The 22,059-nt window shown below is 38.2% G+C and overlaps 1 protein-coding gene and 1 gene segment (V, D, J or C); one reads left to right on the plus strand and one right to left on the minus strand.

The window, feature by feature from the left end:
* Window positions 1–22,059, plus strand: part of LOC132023362 (probable non-functional immunoglobulin lambda variable 11-55) — a 1,024,259-nt gene that overhangs the window by 124,938 nt on the left and 877,262 nt on the right.
* ZNF280B (zinc finger protein 280B) overlaps window positions 3,588–22,059 on the minus strand; it is an 82,932-nt gene continuing 64,460 nt past the window's right edge. For 5 of the 7 annotated variants that reach the window (XR_009405943.1, XR_009405941.1, XR_009405938.1 and 2 more), the window contains 2 exons: window positions 5,758–6,344; window positions 3,588–4,143 (listed from right to left, as the gene is read on the minus strand). The gene's annotated coding sequence lies outside the window, so the exon portion shown is untranslated. Of the gene's footprint in view, window positions 4,147–5,757; window positions 6,345–6,911; window positions 7,126–22,059 lie in introns of those variants that run through there. The other 2 variants (XR_009405939.1, XR_009405942.1) reach the window with 2 other exon arrangements.

Raw genomic sequence — 22,059 nt, forward strand, 5'->3', positions numbered from 1 at the left:
GAAGGGGGTGAATTAGGTCTCATGGGTGTGACTATCCTACAGCCAATCCCAGTAAGGACCCAGAAGAACTATCAAAGGTGGGATTTCCCCAGCCTGGTGAGATCTAGCTTGACTCCCACCTTGTCATCATCAATGTTCTGAGTGATCACATGCCCCACACCATGGCCTCTATCTACTCCTGTCTATTTAAGTGTACTTCTACATCTAGAAGTGTGGCAATAAAGATTAAATATTTGTTTCAAGAAGGAATCCCTGTGTCATAATTGCTCTTCTCTGTTTTTCAAAACAAGTTATTTGTAGGAAAACAACCTGCCCTTCAACTGTAGTTTAGAGGGAAAATTTCAGGATGAAGAGGAAGAAAGCTGGCTTGTGGAGAATAAACACAGGTGCATTTTTGACTTGACATGCCTTACTCATCCATTTCTACCACTCCTGAACCACTTTACTTTTCTAGAGCAAACAATTCATAATTTGTTCTGGGTTAAATCAAAAGGAGCCAAGGCTACAAAATATCAGTGAAAAGATGCAAAAGCTATGGAATCTTATGTAAAATATGGTGACTGTAATTAATAGGAATGACTTGTCTGCCTACAGTATGCTGAGGGAGTAGAGAACAAAGAGAACTCTGTGAGGTGATGCAATGATAACGATCCTGACTATCAACCATTCCACCATGTATGCCCACATTAAATCATCATGCTGCACACCATGGTTGTATTTATTTATATTTGTCAGTCCTCAGTAAATCTTTAAAAATCACTTTACATAATTATCTGTCAACATAATATAAAAGAACATTATTTGAAATTAAATTTAGTAAGTTCTGTTTATATAACAATAGGATTATGACTCTATATAAATGCTTCTCATCATTACATATATCATTCACTTCTTTTCTGGGTACAGATAAGTCTCCATACTCAGTGTCCTCTCTGTATGGACTCATGAGCCATCTCTCTTTCTCTTTGTGATTGTGAAAGGTGCCTCTTCACTGAGAAATTAAGAAAACCATATCACCATAGGACCCCAGTGCATTTCTGCTGTGGTGAATGGGTGGTGAATCGTTATGTATTATATGATATCTACATATGTGTATAATTATTTCTAATGGAATATTTTAGATAACCCCAAAAATGTAAGATGTGTGTCTTGGTAAGTAATAGACAGTCACATATTTTTTGACCTGCTTGAGAAAATGAGCCACAGGAAGGGAAGTGACCACACACAGAATTCATGGGACACTTAAAAATTTTAGAATAAAATGAGATGGATTCCAGGTTTCCAAGTCAGCATAATTCATGGTATGAAATATTAAAGCCCACATGCCCATCACAGCTGATTTGCTCAACATTTCTATATATGTGTGTAAGAGAGAGAGATGGAAGAAGTAAACAGTACAATTTTCTGAGTATTTTCCTTGAGAAGATGGGTGCTAGGGACAGTCAGAGGCAACTGTGCAGGTCCCATGGCACCTCCTCAGAACAATCCATCACCAAAGGACTTTCCAATCTAATAGTTGTCCATGTCATCTGACCTAAGTGTCCCTATGGAAACAGAGGACAGTGTGAAACCCTTCTTCCCTGTCACTCAGCCCCAGCTTAGCCACTCAAAGACAACTTTTAAGGTCTCCTAAGAGCCCATATTTCACTCCCCTTTCACCCCCCTCATCTCTCCTCTCACCAGGGACCCAGCTCTACCATAACCCCTGCCTTCTTCATGGAGACCCATCCTCCTCAGGGCAGGGCTCCAGCCCCAGGTCCTGCTGGGAAAGCTGTGCTGAGTAGTGCTGAGAGCCAACGTCTGTCCTTCTGTTCATGCAGAGCAGCCTCTTCTCAATCCCTTCCTGCATGATCCTTGTTGATGGAGGCCCACATCACCACAAGAGGTGGACAGGCTAGGAGTACAGGATGGGGACAGGGGTCTGAAACTGCCTCAGTGGAAAGTAGGGTCAGAGGGAGGAGGAGTTCCTCCACCTTTCCAAACAATGGGACAGTTTGTTCCCATGGACCAAAGGCTGGCCCAGGCCTCTGCTCTTTTGATTTGCTGAGGGCAGGACACCTTCCCTGTCTGGCTCCAGGTCTCAGGAGCCACTTTCCACTCATTTAACCCAGGAGGGAGGTCCCTGAGTCAGCATCGGAGGAGGACACTTTAGGAAATTAAGGGGTGTGTGGTGGGGAGGAGTTTGCAGCCTAGCAAAGGGCTCCAGGGCAGGGCCGAGGGTTCCCTCCAAATTTTGAGGAGGAAGGGGTGGAAATGCCAATGACTAAGGCAGGCAAGCCCCTCCCCCATGTGGATATTGACATGGCCTTTCACACCCATGCAACCAGCAGAAAGGCCAGCAGAGGGCCCAGTAGTCACGTGTCTGATCCACGATCCATGTTGGGCATGAGCAGAGCTGTGGACCCAACACATGGTTGCTTGACTGGTGCCCTTTGCTCAGGGCTGCCTGAATGTGGCCGCAGAGAATGCTTCTTTTCAGGACTCTCCCCAGGGCTGAAGCCAACCCCATCCTCCTCAGTGTGTGCTGTGAGATGGTCTGAAGCATCAGGTTTGAGGGAGGGGGTAGGCAGTTACTGGAGGGACTCCATTTGCATGAACAGTCCCTCCTATGGCAGAGGGTGGAGGAGAAAAGGAGGCCTGGGGTAGCCCACTCCACTGTGGGGACCAGGGTCTGTGTCACCATGGCCTGGACTCATCCTCCTGGGGCTCCTGGCTCACCATGGAGGTAGGGAAGGGCATTGGAAACACAGGGCAGACCTCTACAGATGTCAGCCTCTTTGGCTGAGTCCCTAGGAAGTTTTAACCTGGCTCTTGCTGCATCACCCATGAGTATCTGTGTTTGCAGGTTCCCTGTCTCTGTCTGTGCTGAACCAGTCACCCTCCCTCTCTGCATCTCCCGGAACAACAGCCAGACTCATCTGCACCTTGAGCAGTGACTTCAGTGTAGGCAGCTACTACATATTCTGGTACCAACAGAAGCAAGCTAGCCCTCCCCGGTATATCCTGTGCCATAAGTCAGATGCAGATAACCACCAGGGTTCCTGGGTCCCCAGCCACATCTCTGGGTCCCTAGATGCCTCCACCAATGAGTGGCTTCTGCTCATCTCCAGACTGTAGCCTGAGGACGAGGCTGACTATTACTGTGCTCTATATCATTATATTGGAAATGACTATCATTCTCCACGGTGTTTTAGATAACGAGGAAGTGAGACAAAATCCCATGGGAACTAGACCTTGTCTCTGAGCCTTTTTTATTGAGAAGCTTCTGTGGAGGCTCCTGACAGGAGAGTCCTCTGTGTTGAGACCTGTCCTTGAAGAGGAAGGAGTGACACACAGATGATGCTGTTGCCTGGGACATCATGGGTATCTGAGGAACACACTGGGTAAGGGAATAGAGCCCAACTGTTCATGCCCCATGGTCTGGAGAACATTAATAAGAATAAATACTTTTAAAGAAAAAAATAACTGTTTTTTTTCTCTTATCTATTACTGTCAGGGAGCAAGAATATCCTGTCCCCTCAAAGATCCTTCTAGCTGGACCAGGAATCAAATTGATAGGAGACAGAGAAGGAGGAGAAAATCAAATTTATTAGTGTACATACAAGGAATCTACACATACACAGGAATTCTGAAGACTGTCAGGCAAAATAAGGTATATATGTCATTCTGAACTAAAGAGTAGGGGATAGGGGTCTGGGGCTTCAAAGGGAAAGAATGCAGTACACCAGAAGATGAAAAGAGTAAGTGGTTAAAAAAAAAAAAAAAAAAAAGAAAGTTTGCTCTCTAATACAGGTGGTCACTCAGATATATTTATTTCTGGTAATAACCCTTATCCTGGAAAGGCCATCTAGTTTAGATTCTTCTATAGAGATAAAGGAAAAGCCAAAGTTTTCTTAAGCCCAAAGAGTCTCAAATTGCCTCTGGCTCTAAGTAAAGCACATGAAAATACGTCCTTTCTTGGGATGGCCTGCTCTCAATCACTACAGTTCCCTCCTCAGCAGCATCTCTGAAGTCTCATACATTCCAAGTTGAGCAGGTAGATTGTTTCCTCTTGTGGAACCTGTGTCTTAATCTGACAGTAGGTCATTCAGTTAAACTTTTTTCCAGAAGGTGGTGATGCAGGTGAGCTCTCAAAGTTAAGACCTACTGGGCAAGCAATCAGGTAATTAATAAGCAGCAATTCTTATGGGGGGGGAGGGAAAATGTAAGTGAATGTTTGGAGCTAATCCTAAATCCAGTATCTAAGTCCCGAGCGCTGCCAGTGACATTTCTAGATGTTGGGCTAAAGGCATCTTCAGATGGCATAGGGCAGATAGTAACAATGTGGTAGATTTCCCTGGTTTCAGTTCAGATGTCTTTAGTGATCTTTTTGAGGGGCCCACAGAGCAACAAGTGGGAAGATTGTCTATACATGAACTTTTATGAGGATTTCTCTGAAGTTTACATCAAGTCATTTCTATACATTTTGCAGGATCTCAGGGGGGGAAAAAAGGACATTTTGTGTATCAAATGATTCCAATTGTCAGGAATGGAGAGAAAAATATAAAAATGTTATCTTGAGGTGTTGCAGTCAGGCATTGGGGGACACTAGGAGAATATAGGATATAGTCCAGTTTATAATGATCAATATTAAAACCTCAAACTCAACACACACAAAACAGACAATCATATCAAAAAAATGGGCAGAAGCTATGGACAGACATTTCTCCAATAAAGACATACAAATGGCTATCAGACACATGAAAAAATGTTCATCATCACTAGCCCTCAGGGAGATTCAAATTAAAACCACATTGAGATACCACCTTATACCAGTTAGAATGGCCAAAGTTAGCAAGACAGGAAACAACATGTGTTGGAGGGCATGTGGAGAAAGGGGAACCCTCTTCCACTGTTGGTGGGAATGCAAGTTGGTGCAGCCACTTTGGAGAACAGTGTGGAGATTCCTCGAGAAATTAAAAATAGAACTTCCCTATGACCCTGCCATCGCACTACTGGGTATTTACCCCAAAGTTTACAGATGTAGTGAAAAGAAGTGCGATCTGTACCCCAATGTTTATAGCAGCAATGGCCATGGTTGCCAAACTGTGGAAAGAACCAAGATGCCCTTCAACGGACAAATGGATAAGGAAGATGTGGTCCATATACACTATGGAGTATTATGCCTCCATCCGAAAGGATGAATACCCAACTTTTGTAGCAACATGGATGGGGCTGGAAGAGATTATGCTGAGTGAAATAAGTCAAGCTGAGAGAGTCAAATATCATATGGCTTCACTTATTTGTGGAGCATAACAAACAGCATGGAGGACATGGGGAGTTAGAGAGAAGAAGGGATTTGGGGTAAATTGGAAGGGGAGGTGAACCATGAGAGACTATGGACTCTGAAAAACAATCTGAGGGTTTGGAAGGGGCGGGGGATGGGAGGTCGGGGTACCAGGTGGTGGGTATCAGAGAGGGCACAGCTTGCATGGAGCACTGGGTGTGGTGCAAAAATAATGAATACTGTTATGCTGAAAATAATAAATAAATAAATAAATATTTAAAGAATTAAAAAAATAAAGTCCCTGGAAAGTTAACAAAAAAAAAAAAAAAAAAAAAAAAAAAAAAAAAAAAAAAATGAAAAAAAATGAATACTGTTTTTCTGAAAATAAATAGATTAATTTATTAAAAAAAAAAAAGAATACATGTGATAGTAGAGAACAAAGAAATCTTAGCCACAGAACTTGGCCATGTAGGAACACAGGAAATCCTTACCACTAGGAATAGCCGTTATCACGATGGACTTGGAAATGGACATGGAAGGCATTCCTGGCAGCCCACAGGATGGCTGTAATTTTGACTTCTCTGAAAGTGTGTAGATCTTCAATCATGTGTGGTCTTTTCTCAAGAGTTTCAGTCTTACTGTTACTCAACTCATCTCAGTGACTTCTTATTTTCTGAGAGGATTCTCCATAATCTGTTCATCAGCATTTGGGTATTTGACTCTCTGTACTCCACCTTTTCTCCAAGGAGCAGTATACATAATAGTTGATAATAGTGGCTTTAGATTTTGACTTTGTGAGCTTGAGTCCAGGCTCCATCACATCTCAGCTATGTGACCAACAGCAGTTTCCTTCTTTCATCTCTTTTCCTTTAAAAATTTTTGAAAAATGATGTGTCGTTTGCAAATATCTTCTCCCATTCTGTCAGTTGTCTTTTGATTTTGTGAACTGTTTCCTTTGCTGTGCAAAAGCTTTTGATCTTGATGAAATCCCAATAGTTCATTTTTGCCCTTGCTTCCCTTGCCTTTGGCGTTGTTCCTAGGAAGATGTTGCTGCGGCTGAGGTCGAAGAGGTTGCTGCCTGTGAAAAATGAAGGCACTATTGCTAGAATCTTAGAAAAGTTAGATATACATAGCATAATGTATTTTAAAAGAGTTAATATAAATAGTGCTTGTCATGTGGTAAGCATTAAATAAACACTAGCTTTTGTTTTTAATTCATCACTTCTACTTAATAAATATATCTTATGCAAAAAAAATAAATAAAAATAAAAAATAAAAAAAAATAAAGTTCCTGGAAAGTTAACAACAACAAAAAACAAACAAACAAAAAAAAAAACTAATATTTACAAGCATGTGTGATTGAAGCACATTTTTCCTCTATAGTTGCCCCCATTTTTACTAAAGATAGCGAAATTAATACCCAGGTGTTTGCAAAATAAGTCTAATTTCAAAAAAAAAAAAAAATGGGCTGATGATTTACATAACTCCAACAAGAAGTGCTTGACCATGTATGTTCCTCAAAACCTGCTTTGTTAGAACTTTTATAAGGAATCTCTAGATTGAACTTTTCATAGCTCCTTAAGGCCAAATACTTGCAATCAGACTTCCTCTTTGATACCCATATATATGGGTGAATTCTTGCCTTTTTGAGGTTCTCAAAATATCTGAAGATTCCTGCCATGAGTGACCTTCTTTAATCAACTGGTGAGGCTGCTGGGATCTCTGTAAACAAAGTATGAGGCTGGTATTTCCAAGGGCTTTATTGGCTCCAAAAGGTCATCCTTATTCCTTAAAGCTGTCTGGTCATATATGAGTCTATGTGTGTCTCTCTCAAATATGACATGCCAGCAAACTGTGTCCTGTTACAAAAAGAACAGGTTGTTTTTAAAATAAGAAATATATTGCCATAAAGTATAAGCATATGTACTGAGAGTTTCTGAATTTTTGAGGGATCAGGTAGGGAGAAAAGATAAATGTTTAATGTTTTTCACAAAGGCTTATTTGTCAAAGTGCTATAAGTCAGTTAGCTTCAGATAAAATTTTTTTTAATCTGAAAAAAACAAGGTTTTTTGAGTTTGCAATGATTTAAACAAAAATCATAAAAATTACCATTATCTTGCTTAGTTTATTCTGTCCCATGTTATTATTTATTTTTTTATCTTAATTCCACAATAGTTAACATGTATTTTCATATTAGTTACAGGTGTACAATATAGTGATTCAACAATTCTATATACCCCTCAGTACTTGTCATAAGTATATTCTTAAATCCCTTCACGTATTTCATTCATCTCCCTATCCATCTCCCCTCTGGTAATTCACCAGTGTTCTCTACATTTAAGAGTCTGGTTTTTTGTTCATTCCCTTTTTTCTTTGCACATTTGTTTTATTTCTTAATATCCACATATGAATGAAATCATATGGTATCTGTCTTCTCTGATTGACTTATTTCACTTAACAATATACTATTGGACCCATCCATATTATTGGAAATGGCAAGATTTTATTATTTTAAATTGTTGAATATATACACATATATATAATATATACATATATATATAGAGAGAGAGAGATGCATAGAATGTATATGTATATGTATATGTATATATACATTCTATGCATATGTATATAATATATTATATACATATTATATAGGTATATATGTATATTATTATATTATATTATATTACATTACTTACATATTATAATTATATTATATAAAATAATATATTAATAATATAATATATTATATACATATATGCATATACATTCTATGCATATATATAATATATTATATACATATTATATATGTATATATGTATATTATTATAATATATTACATATTATATTATAATTATATATTATTTTATATTATATTATATTATAGATTATATCATATTAATATATAATATATATGGATATAATACACATTTTATATATATTATATAATTATTATATATAATATGACTATTATAATTATAATTAATATAATTAATTATATAAAATAAAATAAATTATATAAATTATATAAAATAAAATAATTAATATAATAATATAATATAATTATATATATAATATGTATATAATATATATAATGTGTATATAATATATATTATATGCATCTCTATATATATATTACATATATATAATATATATATTATATGCATCTCTCAGTAGGCACTTGGATTGCTTCCAAAATTTTGCCATTGTGTAAATAATGCTGTGGTAAACACAGAGGTGCATATATCTTTTTGAATTAGTGTTTTCATATTCTTTAGGTAAATAGCCAGTAGTGGAATTACTGGTATATATCACATTTATGTTTTATTTCTTAAGATTTTATTTTTAAGGAGGAGTCAAGATGGTGGAGAAGTAGCAGGCTGAGACTACTTTAGCTAGCAGGAGATCAGCTAGATAGCTTATCTAAAGATTGCAAACACCTGCAAATCCATTGGCAGATCAAAGAGAAGAAGAACAGCAATTCTAGAAACAGAAAAACAACCACTTTCTGAAAGGTAGGACTGGCGGAGAAGTGAATCCAAAGCGACGGGAAGATAGACCCTGGGGGGAGGGGCCGGGTCCCAGCAAGTGGCTGAGCAACCGAGCACAAAACCGGGACTTTTTAAAGTCTGTTCCGCTGAAGGACATCGCTCCAGAGGCTAAACCGGGGCAAAGCCCACGCGGGCTCAGTGTGGCCTCAGGTCCTGGGTCACAGAAGGATCGGGGGTGTCTGAGTGTCACAGAGCTTGCGGGTATTGGAACGGGGAAGCCGGCTACAGAGACAGAGGCAACAGTAACATCGCACCTCGGGGTTACCTTGAACCGGTCGCAGGCTCGGTGAGCTCAGAGCGCAGCCGGAGGTCAGGCAGACGGGAGTTACTGGGCGCTGTTCTCTGAGGGCACACTGAGGAGTGGGTCCCCGGGCTCTTGGCTCCTCTGGGTCGGAGACCAGGAGGCCACCATTTGTATTCCCATCCTCTGGAATTCTACGGAAAGAGCTCAGGGAACAAAAGCTCCTGAAAGCAAACCTGAGCGGATTACTCAGCCCAGCCCCTGGTAAGGGTGGTGCAATTCTGCCTGGGGCAAAGACACTTAAGAATCACTACACCAGGACCCTCCCCCAGAAGATCAACAAGAAATCCAGCCAAGACCAAGTTCACCTACCAAGGAGTGCAGTTTCAATACCAAGGAGAGCAGCAGAATTCCAGAGGAGGAGAAAGCAACTCATGGCTTTTTCCCTGAGATTTTTCAGTCTTGCAGTTAAAGTAATTTTCTTCTTTTTCATTTATTTTTCTCTTCTTTTGCTAAATTTTTATTAACTTTTACCCTTTTCCTTTTTAACGTTTTTTAACTAGTTTATCTAATATATATATATTTTCTTTTTTTTACTTTTCTTTATTTGTTTTCTTTTTTTCAATTGTTTTTTTTTCTTTCTTTCTTTCTTTTTGAACCTCTTTTTATCCCCTTTCTCCCTCCTCACGATTTGGGATCTCTTCTGATTTGGTTAAAGCATATTTTCCTGGGGTTGTTGCCACCCTTTTAATATTTTACTTGCTCCTTCATATACTCTTATCCAGACAAAAATGAAAAGGCAGAAAAATTCACCACGAAAAAAGAACAAGAGGCAGTACCGAAGGCTAGGGACCTAATCAATACAGACATTGGTAATATGTCAGATCTCGAGGTTCTAGCCTGGCTCGAGAAAGGCATGGAAGATATTAGAGAAACCCTCTCGAGAGATATAAAAGCCCTTTGTGGACAAATAAAAGAACTAAAATCTATCCAAGTTGAAATCAAAAAAGCTATTAATGAGGTGCAATAAAAAATGGAGGCTCTCACTGCTAGGATAAATGAGGCAGAAGAAAGAATTAGTGATATAGAATATCAAATGACAGAGAATAAAGAAGCTGAGCAAAAGAGGGACAAACAGCTCCTGGACCACGAGGGGAGAATTCGAGAGATAAGTGACACCATAAGACGAAACAACATTAGAATAATTGGGATTCCAGAAGAAGAAGAAAGTGAGAGGGGAGCAGAAGGTATACTGGAGAGAATTATTGGGGAGAATTTCCCCAATATGGCAAAGGGAAAGAGCACCAAAATTAAAGAGGTTCAGAGAATGCCCCTCAAATCAGTAAGAATAGACCCACACCCCGTCACCTAATAGTAAAATTTACAAGCCTTAGTGACAAAGAGAAAATCCTGAAAGCAGTGTGGGAAAAGAAGTCAGTAACATACACTGGTAAAAATAGTAGAATAGCAGCTAACTTATCCAAGGAGACCTGGCAGGCCAGAAAGAGCTGGCAGATATAGTCAGAGCACTAAATAAGAAAAACATGCAGCCAAAAATACTATATCCAGCTAGGCTATCATTGAAAATAGAAGGAGAGATTAAAATCTTCCAGGACAAACAGAAACTGAAAGAATTTGCAAACACCAAACCAGCTCTACAGGAAATCTTGAAAGGGGTCCTCTAAGCAAAGAGAGAGCCTACAAGTGGTAGATCAGAAAGGAACAGAGACAATATACAGTAACAGGCACCTTACAGGCAATACAATGGCAATAAATACATATCTCTCAATAGTTACCCTGAATGTTAATGGGCTAAATGCCCCAATCAAAAGACACAGGGTATCACAATGGATAAAAAAAAAAAAAAAAAAAACAACTATATGTTGCCTCCAAGAAACTCATTTAACCCCGAAGACACCTCCAGATTTAAAGTGAGGGGGTGGAAAAGAATTTACCATGCTAATGGACATCAGAAGAAAGCAGGAGTGGCAATCCTTATATCAGATCAATTAGATTTTAAGCCAAAGACTATAATAAGAGACGAGGAAGGACACTATATCATTCTCAAAGGGTCTGTCCAACAAGAAGATTTAACAATTTTAAATATCTATGCCACCAATTTGGGAGCAGCCAACTATATAAACCAATTAATAACAAAATCAAAGAAACACATCAACAATAATACAATAATAGTAGGGGACTTTAACACTCCCCTCACTGAAATGGACAGATCATCCAAGCAAAAGATCAGCAAGGAAATAAAGGCCTTAAACGACACACTGGACCAGATGGACATCACAGATATATTCAGAATATTTCATCCCCAAGCAACAGAATACACATTCTTCTCTAGTGCACATGGAACATTCTCCAGAATAGATCACATCCTCGGTCCTAAATCAGGACTCAACCGGTATCAAAAGATTGGGATCATTCCCTGCATATTTTCAGACCACAATGCTCTAAAGCTAGAACTCAACCACAAAAGGAAGTTTGGAAAGAACCCAATACATGGAGACTAAACAGCATCCTTCTAAAGAATGAATGGGTCAACCGGGAAATTAAAGAAGAATTGAAAAAAATCATGGAAACAAATGATAATGAAAATACAACGGTTCAAAATCTCTGTGACACAACAAAGGCAGTCCTGAGAGGAAAATATATAGCGGTACAAGCCTTTCTCAAGAAACAAGAAAGGTCTCAGGTACACAACCTAACCCTACACCTAAAGGAGCTGGAGAAAGAACAAGAAAGAATCCCTAAGCCCAGCAGGAGATGAGAAATCATAAAGATCAGAGCAGAAATCAATGAAATAGAAACAAACAAACAAAAAAAACAATAGAACAAATCAACGAAACTAGGAGCTGGTTCTTTGAAAGAATTAATAAAATTGATAAACCCCTGGCCCGACTTATCAAAAAGAAAAGAGAAAGGACCCAAATAAATAAAATCATGAATGAAAGAGGAGAGATCACAACTAACACCAAAGAAATACAAACTATTATAAGAACATACTATGAGCAACTCTACGCCAACAAATTTGACAATCTGGAAGAAATGGATGCATTCCTAGAAACATATAAACTACTACAACTGAACCAGGAAGAAATAGAAAGCCTGAACAGACCCATAACCAGTAAGGAGATTGAAACAGTCATCAACAATCTCCAAACAAACAAAAGCCCAGGGCCAGAGAGCTTCCCGGGGGAATTCTACCAAATATTTAAAGAAGAACTAATTCCTATTTTCCTGAAACTGTTCAAAAAAATAGAAATGGAAAGAAAACTTCCAAACTCATTTTATGAGGCCAACATCACCTTGATCCTAAAACCAGACAAGGATCCTATCAAAAAAGAGAGCTATAGAACAATATCCTTGATGAACACAGATGCAAAAATTCTCACCAAAATACTAGCCAATAGGATTCAACAGTACATTAAAAGGATTATTCACCACAACCAAGTGGGATTTATTCCAGGGCTGCAAGATTGGTTCAACATCCACAAATCAGTCAATGTGATACAACACATCAATAAAAGAAAGAACAAGAACCATATGATACTCTCAATAGATGCTGAAAAAGCATTTAACAAAGTACAGCATCCCTTCCTGATCAAAACTCTTCAAAATTTAGGGATAGAGGGCACATACCTCAATATCATCAAAGCCATCTATGAAAAACCCACCGCAAATAACATTCTCAATGGAGAAATACTGAAAGCTTTTCCATTATGGTCAGGAACACGGCAGGGATGTCCATTATCACCACTGCTATTCAACATAGTACTAGAAGTCCTAGCCTCAGCAATCAGACAACAAAAGGAAATTAAAGGCATCCAAATCGGCAAAGAAGAACTCAAATTATCACTCTTTATAGATGATGGGATACTATATGTGGAAAACCCAAAAGAATCCACTCCAAAACTACTAGAACTTGTACAGGAATTCAGTCAAGGGTCAGGATATAAAATCAATGCACAGAAATCAGTTGCATTTCTCTACACCAACAGCAAGACAGAAGAAAGAGAAATTAAGGAGTCGATCCCATTTACAACTGCACCCGAAACCATAAGATACCTAGGAATAAACCTAACCAAAGAGGCACAGAATCTATACTCAGAAAACCATAAAGTACTCATGAAAGAAATTGAGGAAGACACAAAGAAATGGAAAAATGTTCCATGCTCCTGGATTGGAAGAATAAATATTGTGAAAATGTCTATGCTACCTAAAGCATCTACACATTTAATGCAATTCCTATCAAAGTACCATCCATCTTTTTCAAAGAAATGGAACAAATAATCCTGAAATTTATTTGGAACCAGAAAAGACCTCGAATAGCCAAAGGAATATTGAAAAGGAAAGCCACAGTTGGTGGCATCACAGTTCCGGACTTCAAGCTCTATTACAAAGCTGTCATCATCAAGACAGCATGATACTGGCACAAAAACAGACACATAGATCAATGGAACAGAATAGAGAGCCCAGAAATAGACCCTCAACTCTACAGCCAACTATTCTTCGACAAAGCAGGAAAGAATGTCCAATGGAAAAAAGACAGCCTCTTCAATAAATGGTGCTGGAGAAACTGGACAGCCACATGCAGCAAAATGAAATTGGACCATTTCCTTACACCACACACAAAAATAGACTCAAAATGGATGAAGGACCTCAATGTGAGAAAGGAATCCATCAAAATCCTTGAGGAGAACACAGGCAGCAACCTCTTCGACCTCAGCCGCAGCAACATCTTCCTAGGAACATCGGCAAAGTCAAGGGAAGCAAGGGCAGAAATGAACTATTGGGATTTCATTAAGATCAAAAGCTTTTGCACAGCAAAGGAAACAGTTAACAAAATCAAAAGACAACTGACAGAATGGGAGAGGATATTTGCAAATGACATATCAAATAAAGGACTAGTGTCCAAAATCTATAAAGAACTTAGCAAACTCAACACCCAAAGAATAAATAATCCAATCAAGAAATGGGCAGAGGACATGAACAGACATTTCTGCAAAGAAGACATCCAGATGGCGAACAGACACATGAAAAAGTGCTCCATATCACTCGGCATCAGGGAAATACAAATCAAAACCACAATGAGATATCACCTCACACCAGTCAGAATGGCTAAAATCAACAAGTCAGGAAATGTCAGATGCTGGCGAGGATGTGGAGAAAGGGGAACCCTCCTACACTGCTGGTGGAAATGAAAGCTGGTGCAACCACTCTGGAAAACAGCATGGAGGTTCCTCAAAATGTTGAAAATAGAACTGCCCTATGACCCAGCAATTGCACCACTGGGTATTTACCCTAAAGATACAAATGTAGTGATCCAAAGGGGCACATGCACCCGAATGTTTATAGCTGCAATGTCCACAATAGCCAAACTATGGAAAGAACCTAGATGTCCAACAACAGATGAATGGATAAAGAAGATGTGGTATATATATACAATGGAATACTATGCAGTCATCAAAAGAAATGAAATCTTGCCATTTGCAACAACATGGATGGAACTTGAGCGTATCATGCTTAGCGAAATAAGTCAAGCAGAGAAAGACAACTATCATATGATCTCCCTGATATGAGGAAGTGGTGATGCAACATGGGGGCTGTAGTGGGTAGGAGAAGAATAAATGATACAAGATGGGATTGGGAGGGAGACAAACCATAAGTGACTCTTAATCTCACAAAACAAACTGAGGGTTGCTGGGGGGAGGGGGGTTGAGAGAAGGGGGGTGGGGTTATGGACATTGGGGAGGGTATGTGCTTTGGTGAGTGCTGTGAAGTATGTAAACCTGGCAATTCACAGACCTGTACCCCTGGAGATAAAAATATGTTTATAAAAAATAAAAATAATAAAAATAAATAAATTTAAAGGAAAAGATTTTATTTTTAAGGGTTTAGTGGGTTACGCCTCTGCCTTTATATCAGGTCATGATCTCAGGGTCCTGGGACCGAGCCCCACATCGGGCTCTCTGCTTGGCAGGGAGCCTGCTTCCCCCTCTCTCTCTGCCTTCCTCTCTGCCTACTTGTGATCACTCTCTTTCAAGTAAATAAATTAAATCTTTAAAAAACGATTTTATTTTTAAGTAATCTCTACACCTAACCTTTGCCTTGAACTTACAACCCTAAGATCAATAATCACATGCTGCATTGATGACCCATCCAGGTGTCCCTCATAATTTTATTTTTATGTTCTTTTGAGGAAATTCCATACTGTCTTCCACAGTGGCTGCACCACTTTAAATTCTCAACAACGGTGTAAAAAGTGTCCTTTTTCACACACTCACCAACAATTATTCTTTATTGTGCTTTCGATATTAGCTATTCTGACAGTTGTGGGATGATATCTCATTGTGGTTTTAATTTGCATTTGCTTAATGATTAGTGATGTTGAGTATCTTTTCACACACATGTTAGACAACTGTATGTCATCTTTGGAGAAATCTGTGTTTTCTGCCCGTTTTTAATTAGATTTTTAGGGTGGGTTTTTTGGTTTTTTTGTTTGTTTGTTTTTGTTTTTTTGGTGTTGAGTTATATAAGTTCTTTATATATTTTCGGTGCTAACCCTTTATTGGTTATGTCATTTTCAAATATCTTCTCCCATCCCTTAGGTTATCATTAAGTTTTATTGATTTTTTCCTTTGCTGTGCTAAAGATTTATATTTGATGTAGTCCCAATAGTTGATTTTTGCTGTTGTTAACCTTGCCTTGGGATATGTGTCTAGAAAAATATTGCTACAGCTGATTCAGAGAAATGACTGCCTATGCTCCTTATAGGATTTTTACATTTAAGTAGTACATTTAGGTCTTTAATCTATTTTGAGTTTATTGTCATGTGTGGTGCAAGAAAATGGTCAAGGCTCTTTCTTTTGCATGTAGCTGTCCAGTATTCCCAACACAATTCATTGAAGAGATTTTCTTTTTCCTATTGTGCATTCTTTTTCTTTTTTTTTAAAGATTTTATTTATTTACTTGAGAGAGAGATAGTGAGAGAGAGTATGAACGAGGAGGAGGTTAGAGAGAGAAGCAGACTCCCCATGGAGCTGGGAGTCCGATGTGGGACTCGATCCCGGGACTCCAGGATCATGACCCGAGCTGAAGGTAGTCGTCTAACCAACTGAGCCACCCAGGTGTCCCCCTATTGTGCATTCTTACCTCCATTACTGAAGAATAGTTGACCATATAATCACGGGTTTATTTCTGGGCTTTCTATTCTGTTCCATTGATCTATGTGACTATCTCTGTGCCAGTGCCATACTATTTTGATTACTATCACTTTCTAATCTGTCTTGAAATCTGGGGTGTGATTCTTCCAGCTTTCTTCTTCCTTCTTCAGATTACTTTGTCTATTTAGGGTCTTTTGTGGTTCCATACAAATTTCAGAATTATTTGTTCTACTTCCATTAAAATGTTGCTGATAGTTTGATGAGGACTGCATTAAATCTGTAGATTGCTTTAAACAGTATGGACATTCTCACAATATTTATTCTACCAATCCATGAGTATGGAGTATCATTCCAATAGTCTGTGTCATCTTCATTTTCTTTCATAATTGTTTTATAGTTTCAGAATACAGGTCTTTTACCTTCTTGATTAAGTTTATCCCTATGTAACAAGACAAAACAAGAGAGGGAGACAAACCATAAGAGACACTTAATCTCAGGAAACAAACAGAGGTTGCTGGAGGGGAAGATGGTGAGAGGGATGGGATGGCCGGGTGATGGACATTGAGGAGGGTATGTACTATAGTGAGTGCTGTTAATTGTGTAAGACTGGTGAATCACAGACCTGTACCCTTGAAACAAATAATACTTTAAGTGTTAATTTTTAAAAAAGTTTATCCCTATATTATTAGTTTTTGTTCTGGTTGAATCCAGGTTTCCCATTAGCTCTGGAAATTTTTATTTAGTTTAGTTTATGGCCTTAAAGTTATCAAAATTTGTATTGAGAATTCTTTCTATGAGTATCACTGAAGATGAAGCAGATTTTCAGGAAGCTTGTATAAAAGGATCTGAGTGAAAGCATGTCTGTAAGATAAAACACTTCAAAATGGCGATGGTACAAGATCTGAGTTAAGTTCACTATAATGAAATTAACAAGATAATTTGATTATTTTTGTGATACACAGTACTTCATGTAATAACATACCAGGATAGATTTCTAGGAGGGTGCCTGGGCGCCTCAGTGGGTTAAGCCTCTGCCTTTAGCTCAGATCATGTTTTCTGGATCCGGGATCAAGCCCTGCATCAGGCTCTTTGCTCAGCAGGGAAACTGTTTCTCCCCTTCTCTGCCAGTCTCTCTGCCTACTTGTGATCTCTGTCAAATAAACAAAATCTTAAAAAAAAAAAAAAAGATATCTAGGAGTTATATGACATTTTTAAAATATTTATTTTTTTAAGATTTTATTTATTTATTTGAGAGAGAGAGATCACAAATAGGTAAATAGGTGGAGAGGAAGACAGAGAGAGAGAGAGAGGAGGAAGCAGACTTCCCGCTGAGCAGAGAGCCCAATGTGGGGCTCCATCCCAGGACCCTGGGATCATCACCTGAGCTGAAGGCAGAGGCTTTAACCCACTAAATATATAAATTAAAAAAGAGGTTTTTATTATCATTTATATGACAATGCTTGCCATGTAATTTAACATACCAAGAAAGTCTAGTTAGTATAATTTTTCACAAAATCTTTGAAGTAATCAAATTCCATGGGTCCTTCTTCACTTTAGAATTTGATTTTAGGAAATATATTGGAATATATCAAAAGGTTTGAAAATTTGATTAAAATGATCACAAATCATTATGAAACAATATTTGACATTTAAACAAAGTGACAAAAAATATCCCAAAGGTGTATATAGTAGGTTAAATAGTTGTGAACAATATTTTGCTAATTTAGTAAACAATAATAATAATAATTTTATAATAAGACTTCTTTTTTAAAAAGATTTTATTTATTTATTTGACAAAGAGAGGCACAAGAAAAGAGGGAACACAAGTAGAGGGTGTGGAAGAGGGAGAGGGAGAAGCAGGCTCCCTACTGAGCAGGGAGCCCCATGTGAGGCTCAGTCCCAGGACACTGGGATCATGACCTAAGCCAAAAGCAGATTCTTAATGACTGAGCCACTGAGGCATCCCTCAGTTTTTCTTTTTTTTTTTTTTTTTAAGATTTTATTTATTTATTTTAGAGAGAGCAAGAGCAAGCATACAAGCAGAGGGGAGTGTCAGAGAAAGAGGGAGAAACAGACTACCACTGAGCAGGGAGCATGACCGAAGTCAGATGCTTTACCAACTGAGCCACCTAGGCGCCCTTGGTTTGTGTGTGTGTGTGTATTTTGTTTGTTAGTTTTCTGTTTTCCTTTTCTTCCTTTCTTTTGCACATAACTTCAAAGGTAAAGAAAAACCTCTTTTTTTAATTTCTTATTAAGAGCAGACTAATAGTTGAAAAGACCTTTTTCTTTTTAACAAAGGGAAAACAAAAATTTTCCAGCAGTATACTTTTGATATTAAAATTCTTTACTTACTTAAAAAATGACCCTAATCTTAGCCAGTACTAACCACACATAAAAGTCTTAAACAAACAAACAAACAAAAAATTTTACTTATTTATTTGACAGAGAGCATGGGCAGGGGGAGAAACAGAGAGAAAGGGACAAGCCTATTCAGCACTGAGCATGGATCCTGATGCTGGGCTCGATCCCAGAACAATGAGAGCATGATCTGAGCCATAATCAAGGATTGAATGCTTAACCTGCAGAGGCACCCAATTGCTCCCACACATAAAATTTCTGTCCATGGGCTCCTTTTCCATTAACCATCTAAGACTTTCTTTTTTGCATTCACATGTTGTACTTTGTTTTTCCTTTTTAAATAACCAGACTCACCTTAGGTTAAAATCACTTCCCTACTCCCAGACAAAAATATATGGGCTTTTTGTTGTTGTTGTTCTGTCATTTTGTTTTGTTTTGTTTACCAAAAACTCGTCTAACTTTCGTCACATAGGGTTGCTCCCTTTGTTATTTCCAGTAGTCTTAATTACATTTATTAGAATTAATTCTTAGAAACTTTTAATTTCTAGTGAAAGCTAAGTAGTAACCAATTGTGAACTGTTATACCAGAATTCTTTAGACTGACACATATTGAATATATTTCATAAATTCTAGAAATATCTGCCTTGAATAGTACAATATAATAATGCATAAAACATGAAACAGATTTACTAACACACCCAGATTTATATTTGGCTTCTCTGTAATGAGACAATAGTAGATAAACTGTGTTCAGCACATAAAGTTTCATTACATAGCTTATTTGGAAATGATCTAGATAATTAGTAAACTTAACTTTACTCCTTAGTTAACTTAGTTAAACTTGTAGATTACCAAAGATTTTGAAAATATTTAAAAGTTTACCTATAGGGGTTCCTGGGTGGCTCAATTACTTAAACATTTCACTCAGGATTGTGGCTCAGGTAATGATGTCTGGGTCCTGTGATCAAGCACTGCTTGGGCTCCCCACTCAGTGGGGAGTCTGCTTGAGGAATCTCTCTCCTTCTTCCCTTTCCCCAGCTCACTTGTCCACTCTCTCTGTCCCTCTAAAATAAATCTTTTAAAAATAAAAATAACATATAAATAAACAAAGTTTACCTATGAATGTTTTAATCTTACTTACATGTGTATAACTTATTTATTCTCAATGATTATGTTTAGGCTACCCCCAAATCATCAAGAGGCATTAGATAAAGTCAACCATTGTTTCAAAATTTCTTTTTTTTGTTCTGTCCTGACAAACTTTGCCACATAAATAACAAAAAGGGTATGATTTTTAAACAAACATAAGCAGAATTGAAGTTTTACATTTAATGCTCAAAGAGGCAACCCACAGAATGGGAGAAGATATTTGCAAATGACAGTACAGACAAAAGGTTGATATCCAGGATCTATAAAGAACTCCTCAAACTCAACACACACAAAACAGACAATCATATCAAAAAATGGGCAGAAGATATGAACAGACACTTCTCCAATCAAGACATACAAATGGCTATCACACACATGAAAAAATGTTCATCATCACTAGCCCTCAGGGAGATTCAGATTAAAACCACATTGAGATACCACCTTACACCAGTTAGAATGGCCAAAATTAGCAAGACAGGAAACAACATGTGTTGGAAATGATGTGGAGAAAGGGGAACCCTCTTACACTGTTGGTGGGAATGGAAGTTGGTGCAGCCACTTTGGAGAACAGTGTGGAGATTCCTCAAGAAATTAAAAATAGAACTTCCCTATGACCCTGCCATTGCACTACTGGGTATTTACCCCAAAGTTTACAGATGTAGTGAAAAGAAGGGCCATCTGTATTCCAATATTTATAGCAGCAATGGCCATGGTCGCCAAACTGTGGAAAGAACCAAGATGCCCTTCAACAGACAAATGGATAAGGAAGATGTGGTCCATATACACTATGGAGTATTATGCCTCCATCAGAAAAGATGAATACCCAACTTTTGTAGCAACATGGATGGGACTGGAAAAGATTATGCTGCGTGAAATAAGTCAAGCAGAGAGAGTCAATTATCATATGGTTTCACTTATTTGTGGAACATAACAAATAGCATGGAGAACAAGGGGAGATAGAGAGGAGAAGGGAGTTGGGGGAAATTGGAAGGGGAGGTGAATCATGAGAGACTATGGACTCTGAAAAACAATCTGAGGGTTTTGAAGGGGCAGAAGGTGGGAGGTTGGGGAAACCAGGTGGTGAGTATCAGAGAGGGCACGGATTGCATGGAGCACTGGGTGTGGTGAAAAAATAATGAATACTGTTATGCTGAAAATAAATAAAAAATAAATTTTAAAAAAGTGAAAAATCCCAAATACACCATCTCTCTTTATACCTTAAAGAACTGGAAAACCAACAACAAATTAAGCCAACCCCATGCACAAGAAGGGAAATAACAAAGATTAGAGCAGAGATGAATGAGTTAGAAACTAAAGATAGAGTAGAACAGATCAATGAAATTAGAAGCTGGTTCTTTGAAAGAATCATTAAAATCGATAAACCACTGGTCAAACTAATCCAAAATAAAAGGAGGATGACCAAAATTATTTAATTTCAATGAAAGTGGAGAGGTCATGACTCTCCATGGAGAGTCCATTCTCCAATACCAGGAAAACAGAAATAATCATCAGAAATTATTATCAACAGAGGCATCTGGGTGGCTCAGTGGGTTAAAGTCTCTACTTTCAGCTCAGGTCATGATCTCAGGGTCCTGGGATTGATCCCCGCATCAGGCTCTTTCCTTAGCAGGGAGCCTGCTTCCCCTCCTCTCTCTGCCTCCTTCTCTGCCTACTTGTGATCTCTGTCTGTCAAATAAATAAATAAAATCTTTAAAAAAAAAAGAAATTATTATCAACAGTTATAGGCAATCAGATAAGCAACATAGAAGAAATGGAAGCATTCCTGGAAACCAATAAGCTTCCAAGACTGAAACAGGAAGAAATTGACAACCTGGATAGACCAATATCTAGTAATGAGATTGAAGCAGTGATCAAAAACCTCCCAAAAACAAGAGCCCAGGACCCAGCAGATTCCCTGGGGAATTCTACCAAACATTCAAAGAAGAGACAATACCTATTGTGCTGAAGCTGTTTCCAAAAAATTGAAACAGAAGGAAAACTTCCAGACTCTTTCTATGAAGCCAGCATTACCCTGACACCCAAACCAGGCAAAGATCCCATCAAAAAGGAGAACTTGGACCAATATCCCTGATGAATATGGATGCCAAGATTCTCAACAAGATCTTAGCTAGTCGGATACAATAGCACATTAAAAAGATTACCCACCATGACCAGGTGGGATTTATCCCTGGGATGCAGTGGTGGTTCAACATTCACAAATCAATCAATGTGATAGAACAAGCCAATAAGAGAAGAGAGAAGAATCACATGGTGCTCTCAATTAATGCAGAAATAGCATTTGACATTATACAGCATCCA

This window comes from Mustela nigripes, chromosome 8 (assembly GCF_022355385.1).
Source record: "Mustela nigripes isolate SB6536 chromosome 8, MUSNIG.SB6536, whole genome shotgun sequence".
NCBI lineage: Eukaryota > Metazoa > Chordata > Mammalia > Carnivora > Mustelidae > Mustela > Mustela nigripes.